General features: G+C 42.2%; 1 long non-coding RNA gene across 1 annotated transcript; it reads left to right on the top strand.

Moving 5' to 3' along the window:
• Positions 1-48: 48 nt before the first annotated feature.
• LOC308385752 lies at positions 49-9373 on the top strand. The gene is made up of 4 exons (XR_013969627.1): positions 49-362; positions 2966-3041; positions 3248-4516; positions 8266-9373. It is a non-coding gene; the product is annotated as an uncharacterized lncRNA (long non-coding RNA).
• Positions 9374-9604: the final 231 nt, after the last annotated feature.

Raw genomic sequence — 9604 nt, 5'->3', positions numbered from 1 at the left:
CCCCACCTACTCACGATGTGTAGCGCAGTCACGTGACCACACAGTAACAAACCACAGCAGAGTCGGAAGAGTGGGGCGGAGCAAATGTGTGCAGGACGGGAGTCGAGCAGAGAGAGCTGCTTTGTCATGAAACGGGAGTAAAGTAGTGAACTTAGAGGAGAGAAACAAACTAAAGCATCGATCATAAACCACTACCAACGTCCTGATCGATATCTGCATCGATCTGCCCACCCTTGTCTCCTGGATCGTAGCTGAGATCAGCGTGAACCACGTGGGTCTCTGCTCCCTGATCTGTTTCCTGTGTTTGGAAAGAGTTGCAGCTTCATCGCGGAGTTTCTCTCGGTTTGTGGGCTCATCTAAAGGTAAGCACCGAGCTAACTTTACTGTGAGTTCAGTTCATGTTGAGTTTAGCTCCTGAATGAGGTCTTCTGCTGCTCTCCTCGGTGTCTGTTCACAGTTTATTGTTAACACGTTGAGAGAAGAGTGAGAGAGTGTTTGGAGAAAAACACCAACTAACCATTAGCTCAGCATGCTGGGAGAAGTTGGAGCAGAAAAGTCTTTTCATTGTCCCTGCAGCTGTTTTTCTGCCTGCACCAAACCTCTACAGCCTCATTTCTATTTGAAGTGATAACAGGAAGTCAGAGCGATCTGCTGTAGTATCAGGGTCACAATAAACTTTATTGTCCAGCTGTATGGGCTCAAAATGTGGTCATAAATATTTTGTACTTGTAAAAAATATTTGTATGTGTAAAAAAGATTTGTGTGTGGACTTAGGGAAAAAAACCCCTCCAAGTTACAAGTACGGATTTTGACCCTATTTTTCTTCCTTTCATTTGATTGGTCAATGTCATGTCAATCACAAATGTAACAATCCAATCAGAGAACAGATGGGTTTGGCTGTCGGAGGGGCGCTTTTTGAACTGCAGGTCCTTGAAGGGTGATACAGTTTGAAGCTGGAGGATCGCTATATAAATATCCGATAGCAGCTAGGTCCCCTAACTTTCAGTAGCTGTTGAAAGGAAAAAGTTGTGGTATGTCAGTGGTTAGAAATACCATTATTACTTTAGGATTAGTTTAACACAAAGTCAGGGCTGACCCAGGACCATTGCTGCTCACATCGGACGCAGGATGTGCTGCTAATGCTAACTGCTAACTAAAAGCAAAGGATCCAGAATTTGTTACGCTGGCTGCTGGGCTCTGTGGGTTTTTGCAGCAGCTCTACCTGTACTAGATGCACCTGCTCCTTGTCTTTTCTATCTCTGACTTTATGTCCTCTACAAGAGTTTGTTTTTTTTGCTGGTTCTTCAAATGTTCAATAAAAACATGTATGCTAATTCATAACGAAGAAAGCTTTGTAATGAAGACTGTCATTTCCAAAACACTGCCCACCCCCAACCCGCGGTCCGCAGCGCTGTTGAAAAGGCTGTGGAAGTCCCTGTATTAAACACGTAGACCTGTGACACAAAAATCACCAAACTCGGACGACCACAGACTGTTTTCCTTCGTGGTGATGAAGGAAAACGCTGGGTTGGCATGTAAAAGGGCATTTATTCCCTTCAAAGACCTGCAGTTCAAAAAAAGCGCCCCTCGACAGCCAAACCCATCTGTTCTCTGATTGGATTGTTACATTTGTGATTGACATGGCATTGACCAATCAGATGAAAGGAAGAAAAATAGGGTCAAAATCCGTACTTGTAACTTGCAGGGTTTTTTTTCTAAGTCCACACACAAATCTTTTTTACGCACACACAAATCTTTTTTACACATACAAATCTTTTTTACAAGTACAAAATATTTATGACCACATTTTGAGCCCATACAGCTGCTGTGGATGAACACATGAGAGGAAGTGAACTCCTACAAAGTCTCATTTTAATGAGTCTGGCTGCTGTAAAGTGATGCACAGGAAGATGTTAACAAAAACTAATGAAACAGAGATGAAAGTTCATATTTGAAAGCGCTGTGAATTAAAATATAATGTGGTGGTTAATGTGCAGCTCTTGGTGAGTTGGGAGAAGAAGAATGTTTTTAATCCTGTTGGGTATTGTTAGGATTTAAATATATATATTCTTAGCTGTGAACCAGAGCTGGTCATTATTCTAACTCACCCTGGTGTGTGATGCTGTGCAGCTTCCTCACAGAAGCTGATGTCACAGCATCTCTATAATAATCCAAATTGTTGTTAACAATCCTGAAAACCTGCCAGTCGGTGCAGTCCAGACACACCTGCAGATTCTCCACAGCCTCATCAGTCCACTGCTTCAGTGTCTTCACAAAAGCTTAAGACAGTTTCAGTTTGTGCCTGTTTGCAGGGATCAAGTGAACCATGACATGGTCTGAGAATCTTGATGTAGTGTCAGATGATGACCCTCTTACTATCAGCTCACCTTCTGTTTTGTAGAGTATTTTTCTTTTCCTTTTTTAAAATAAAATCTATGAGGTTCAAATGAAGCACCAAACTTCTTTTACTCAATCAGTGGAGGTTCATTAGTGCATTTTCTCACCACTGTTTTTAACTAGAGGCTGTTACGAAATAAATATATATCCTTAGTCCTTATTTTCTGATTATATTGTTTTTTGTGCTTTGTAATAAAGTCTGTGAGAAAGAACGAGGTTAGAGGGTGACAGGTTGCCTAGCAACAGAGGCTTCAGTAAGGGGACGTTAAGAAACAAGAAGTATAGAGCTGCTGCACCATATTAATAAAACACAGGAAACTAGATGGAAAAAGCGTGTGTTAGTGTGACAGGCCTCCGTTTCCGGAAATGTAAAATGAATATCTTTTTTTTTTTTTTAGCTTGACTACTCTGAGTCCAGTCTTTCTCTGTCGCCAAAAGAATTCAAAAGAACGGAATTTAATAAGGCTGACACACTGACTGAAGACATTTAGTTTGAGTGGATTTGAGCTTTCCATCTCAGCTTCGTTTGGTCAAGGATGAAATACATATAAATATATTTTTGTTCCAGCTGATCATCAGGAGGAGACGAGCCATTTAGACTCAGCTCAGCCACTACAGAGGAAACAATGACTTCAACCCAAAAGGTGAGCAAGAATATCTGTTATTGAACCTGTGTGCAGGTTACAACTCTCATTGTAGCTCATAATTGTAATGTCATACTATCACTAGAAGGTGGTGGTAACACACCTACAATGTGATTGTTGACATCTTTGATTCCACTAATGGAGTTTCAGTTTGTTCCACGACTGCATTTAACTCACTGCCTCTGTTTGTATCTCTGTCACTGCAGGACCAACACGGAGCGAGAAGTCAGCGCTCTCAGGAGGCCGACAAACCTCACAGAAGAAAGGGGCAGAAAAAATACAGCTGTGACGAGTGTGGGAAGAATTTTACCCACGCTGGAAGCTTAAAAACACACCAACTCATCCACAGTGGCGTTAAAGCATACATCTGTGACTTGTGTGGAAAATCTTTTACCTGGGCTGGAAGCTTAAAAACACACCAACTCATCCACAGTGGCGTTAAAGCATACATCTGTGACTTGTGTGGAAAATCTTTTACCTGGGCTGGAAGCTTAAAAACACACCAACTCATCCACAGTGGCGTTAAAGCATACATCTGTGACTTGTGTGGAAAATCTTTTACCCAGGCTGGAAGCTTAAAAACACACCAACTCATCCACAGTGGCGTTAAAGCTTACACCTGTGACTTGTGTGGAAAATCTTTTACCCAGGCTGGACGTTTAAAAAGACACCAACTCATCCACAGTGGAGTTAAAGCATACACCTGTGACTTGTGTGGAAAATCTTTTACCCAGGCTGGAAGCTTAAAAAGACACCAACTCATCCACAGTGGAGTTAAAGCATACACCTGTGACTTGTGTGGAAAATCTTTTACCTCGGCTGGAAGCTTAAAAAGACACCAACTCATCCACAGTGGAGTTAAAGCATACACCTGTGACTTTTGTGGAAAATCTTTTACCCAGGCTGTTAACTTACAGACACACCGACTCATCCACAGTGGCTTTAAAGCATACACCTGTGACTTGTGTGGAAAGTCTTTTACCCAGGCTGTTAGTTTAAAAAGACACCAACTCATCCACAGTGGAATTAAAGCATACACCTGTGACTTGTGTGGAAAATCTTTTACCCTGGCTGGAAGCTTACGATCACACCAACTCATCCACAGTGGAGTTAAAGCATACCGCTGTGATCAGTGTGGCAGAGCTTTTACCCACAGTGGCCTCTTACAGCGTCATCAAGTTATCCACTCTGGATTTAAGGCGTACAGCTGCCACATATGTGGAAAAACCTTCCACTTGCTAGGCAGCCTAAATATTCACCTCCGCATTCACACTGGAAATGACGTTTACTGCTGTGATCAGTGTGGGAAACTGTTTGTGAGATATAAAGACTTAGAACGCCACATGTTTACCCACACTGTGGGGAGACCTTATAAATGTGACCTGTGTGAGAAGACTTTTAAAGCGCCACGTTACCTTAAAATCCACCAACAGAGCCACACCAGAAAGAAACTCTGCAAGTGCAGTTACTGTGAGGTATGTATGTATATTGTTATCTTCTTATTTAAGACTGACTGTTTGGACCAACTCTTCTCATTAAATTGTGTTCGCATGTTAATAATTCTACTGGACTCAATGGCATCTACTGGAATTTTGAAAATGTCAGTAAAGAACATAATAAGTCATCAAACTAAAAACCATGATTACTGTAACTTTGCATCCATATTTGAGGATTTGCAGTTGCACTTTCATTCAAATATAATAAACACAATGGTGGAGAGGGAAACAAAGAGAAACTGGCTTCTTTTTCCACTATAACTATGTTCACAGGCTGTTCTAGTGTTTATCTGTCTTACACAGATAAACACAGATATCTGTCTTAAAATGTGTTCAATGTGCTGCCCATTGTGTTGGATTGTCAATGCAACCCTCTTCTCCCACTCTTCGCACACTGATAGCAACACCGCAGGAGAAGTGCCAGCACAGGCATCCAGTATCCGTAGTTTCAGGTGCTGCACATCTCGTATCTTCACACCATAGCTTATTGCCTTCAGATGACCCCAAACATAAAAGTCTAAGGGGGTCAGATTGGGAGACCTTGGGGGCCATTCAACTGGCCCACGACAACCAATCCACTTTCCAGGAAACTGTTCATCTAGTGATGCTCGGACCTGGCACCCATAATGTGGTGGTGCACCATCTTGCTGGAAAAACTCAGGGAACGTGCCAGCTTCAGTGCATAAAGAGGGAAACACATCATCATGTAGCAATTTCAAATATCCAGTGGCCTTGAGGTTTCCATTGATGAAGAATGGACCCACTATCGTTGTGCCCCATATACCGTGTTGGGAAGGTTACTTTTAAAATGTATTCCATTACAGATTACAGAATACATGCCCCAAAATGTATTCTGTAACGTATTCCGTTACGTTACTCAATGAGAGTAAAGTATTCTGAATACTTTGGATTACTTAACATATTATCATGCTTTTTACAACTATGTGAATGTACTATTGCTGTGTGATTTATTACTGTTACTGAAGGTCTGCGGCTCTGAACCGTAGTAAAGGGACCTCTGACTAATATGGGTTCCGTGTCGGGCTCATAGCCGAAAAATAGCTTTACTTTTTTTTTGTGGGTCAACTTTTCTTGCGAGAGACAGAGAGAGGCGTTGAAAGGCTGCTCCAACAGAGCTTATTGTTTTGGAGGAAAACACGAACAGAGTGTACATTCGAGTCTTAATAGCTTACTTGCACACAATGCACCCGACCCCTATTGCGCCTCCTGCGGGTGGTGGGCCTGCGGGAGGATAGGCCCATGTCTCCTCTTCGGGCCCCATGGACTAAGGCACGGCCACCAGACACTCGCCCTCGGGCACCCTCCCCGGGCCTGGCTCCAGGGCGGGGCCCCGGTAACCCTATCCCGGGCAGGGTAAACTGTTCCCTCGATGTTCTTTTCATAAGGGTCTTGTGAATCGCTCTTTGTCTGGTCCCTCACCCAGGACCAATTTGCCATGGGAGACCCTACCAGGGGGCAAAAGCCCCCAGACAACATATCCCCTGGGATCCCTGGGACACACAAACCCCTCCACCACGCTAAGGTAGCGATTCAAGGAGGAGATTTTCCAATTGGCTAAAAATTACAGGGGAGAGGGATGCTGCTAGCTAGCCAGTCCTGTATAATATGGCCTTAAAGCGAGCAAAAAAAGGTAATTCCTGGACTTTTATGCCAATTTGGACAGAAGACTGGGGTTTTGTGCAACAGAAAGATCATGCTATATGTGCCCTTTGCCTTGAGAGTGTTGGTTGCCAGACCTCCAATGTTAAACAACAGTTTGAGATGAAAGATCAAGAAGCTTCAAGTATGAGGCAGAGAAAGTTGAATCAATTACACGTGCTGTGTCAAGATATGAGAAGCAAGCAAGTACTCTTGCACATTTTTACAGCTGCTAAACATCATGGACCATAAGTAAGTTTTCGTATTGGGCAGTGCATTGCTAAACATGGAGAGCTGTTTACAGACGGAGAATTTATTAAGGAGGCTTTTCTCTCAAGCTCAGAGATGTTATTTAATGGGCTTCCAAACAAAGATGCAATTAAAGCAAGGATTCAAGACATACCTGCATCAGCCAGAACTGTGGAATGATACATCCAGGAAATAGGTAACAATGCCAGAGCCCAACAAACAGCTGCTTTGAAAGAAGCCCAGGTGTTTAGTGTAGCTTTGGACAAAAGCGTTGATATCAGTGAGGTTCCACGTTTGGCTGTTCTGGTAAGATCCTGTGATGTGGAAGTACAAGAGGAACTCTTCTGCTTAACCCCGATGCCTGAAAAAACGTGATGTGGGGTGTGGTGAGGCGTGGTCGGCGACGCCGTGCAGGTCTGCAATCACGTCCGCCGTGTGAAAACACGCTCTAAATGATGATCTGTGGTCCCGCCGTGCCTTATTCACACCACGTGAGGGTATTGGCAAGGTTTTTAAGGAGTGTTTTGATGAGCGAGGCATTGGCATTACATTGTGCTGTGACAAATAATGATGCACCAGCCATTGCTGGAAAACACAGGGGTGCTGTTACCTTAATTGAGGAACAAGTTGGTCATCTCATCATTAAACAACACTGAATAAAAGAGTTAGAAAACCTTTGTGCCAAGATGTCAAATTCAGATCTTCATGACGCCATGGCCACAGTGGCAAAAATCGTGAACTTTATCGTTAAGCGATCTGCTTTGACACCGCCAATTCCAGTCTGTGCTCGACGAGATGGATAGCTCATGCATAGACATCCCACTCCACTGTGCTATCAGATGGCATAGCTGTGGAAATGTTCTGGAACGATTTGTGGATTGTTTTGATGTGGTTAGAAAAAATCCTGGCAGAAAAGGTGCAAAGCCGTCCGAAGTCAGAGACGAGAATTGGGTTGAAAAACGGGACACTTCAGCGAGTTACAAAATGTGATCCCCAGATAACACAACTGGCAAATACAAAGCAGGGGCAGGGATCACATTAACCTGCAAATCCCTGAATTAAGAAAAGTCATATATGCCCAGTTTACTTTTTTCTTATCATTGTTTTACCATCTGCATTTTCTGTTGTATATTTCCTTTGCTGTTATGGTTAAATGTTATGTTATGGATAAAAAGTGTTTTTTGAAATATAGCAAATATAGTTCTATAAAGTTGTTCTGTATAGTGTGCAATTGTTGATATGCAGCATTATTAAATTTATTGTTAATGCAATTATTGCGATGACACATTGACTTTTGAGGAAATTTTAGATGCCACTCATCATCAGAAAGGTTGCCTACGCCTGCTCTACAACAAAGACCTATTGAGTCTCAGTACCAGGTCACTTTACTCTAGCATGCAAAGTGCTTTACCGTGTTGTATAAAGCACTTTGAGTGCTCAGGCAGAGTAAAAAAGTGCTTTATAAGAATCAATCCATTTTACTTGTATTTACTAACTGAACAACAGGAGGGTCATCTAACTAAAACCAATCAGTGTATCCCACCTGACCCCCTCAGAATCAGCTTACTTTTAATAGTTTGTGAGTTTTATTTAAATGTCCTCAAAGTATGGTGAGAGTCTGTCTGCAGCCAGGGTACCAGTGCTTGTTGCTGTTCCTCTACATCAAAGACATTTATTGTATCCCATTAAGCTGAGTGTTATAATGAAAACAGTAAAGTGTAATTGGACATTGGCAGAGATGCTCTTTATTTCAGGCGACTTTCAGAATTAAAATGTTGAAGGAATTCCCTGACTTACACTGTCTTTGTGTCTTTGTTTAGAAGCAGAGTGACACAGATGGATCCAGTTCTCAACCCTGTCGTCGCTGTGGTGGTGGGAAAGACTTTGACTCTGCAACAGACCCTAAAAATATATCAACGTAGACACAGTGAAGACAGAACCAACTATTGCAAAGAACGTGAGAGGCTTCCCCACTCGAACTAATTTAAAAATACATGAACTCATTCACAGTGGGGTTAAAAAGCACATCTGTGACCAGTGTGGGTCATCCTTCACCTTTGCAGGTCACCTTAAAAGTCATAAACAAGTCCACACCGGAGAGAGACCATACAAGTGTAAACACTGTGACGGAAGCTTCTCACGATCGAGGCATCTTAACCTTCATGAACGTACACACATGTAAGATAATTTACCTGTGACCAGTGTGACCAGAGCTTCAGGAATCTCAGTTCATACTCCAAACACAAACGATCCCACACTGTAAATAAACGTTTTCACTGTTGCCAATGTGCAAAAACATTCACTTCATTATCTGCTCTGTGCAAATATCAGCGTGATCATGCAGGACTGAAATCAGTAAATCAAAATGAATCTGCAGAGGCAGAAAGATCCTCTTCTGGTTTTGGGGTCAGACTTAAAAACCTTGAGATCAGGCTGCACAGAGTTCAGATGGACTCCTGTAAAGAGTGTCAGCTGATGTCACACGTGGATGAAGTTATTCAGTGTTTTTATAGTTTTGTATTTTCATTGTTTTGAAGTCTTAATTTGTATTTTACTTTTTGAAATTTAGTTTAAAGCTGAACTGGGGCTGGGCGATATTTCTATGTAATACTAATTTATTCCACAAGGTGGAGCTTTATTTGATCAGCCAAAGACCACATTCATATTTACAGTGGTGGCCTGCAAAAGACAACACATCTTTAGAAAAATTGGGGTAAAGCAGCAAAACACTGTTAGAGGTTAAAGTTTGCAGATTACTGATGTTGTTCATCAGCTCTAACACAGTGAGACCAGTCATGGCCCAGTGCTCTGGGGTTTTCTTAAATGCTGTTTAATTGTTTCTACTCTGGTTTAGTGTGATGGCCATGAGTGATGTCTCTGTCAGCAAAAAGGCTGTAACACTGTCCGTGATAAAGATGCTAAATAGAACCTTCAACCTCCCCATTGTCTTTCTTCCTTCCTGCATTCAGATGAATAAATTAGCTTTTTGTTTTCTCTTATGTCTGTAAAGGTTCTCAGTCATCCAGGTCGTCGTAGTCTAAGGAGCTTGGAAAGAAAAGCATTTGGATTTCTTTAAGTTGCTTGAAGACGTTTCACCTCTCATCCTAGAATCTTCTTCGGGTCTAAGGTCAAATGGTGGAGAGTTCCAGATTTAAGCTC

This window comes from Rhamphochromis sp. 'chilingali' (assembly GCF_963969265.1).
Source record: "Rhamphochromis sp. 'chilingali' genome assembly, chromosome: 18".
In the NCBI taxonomy this organism is placed as follows: domain Eukaryota; kingdom Metazoa; phylum Chordata; class Actinopteri; order Cichliformes; family Cichlidae; genus Rhamphochromis; species Rhamphochromis sp. 'chilingali'.
The sequence above is the reverse complement of the archived record's forward strand: the minus strand, read 5'-3'. Positions and strand labels throughout refer to the sequence as shown.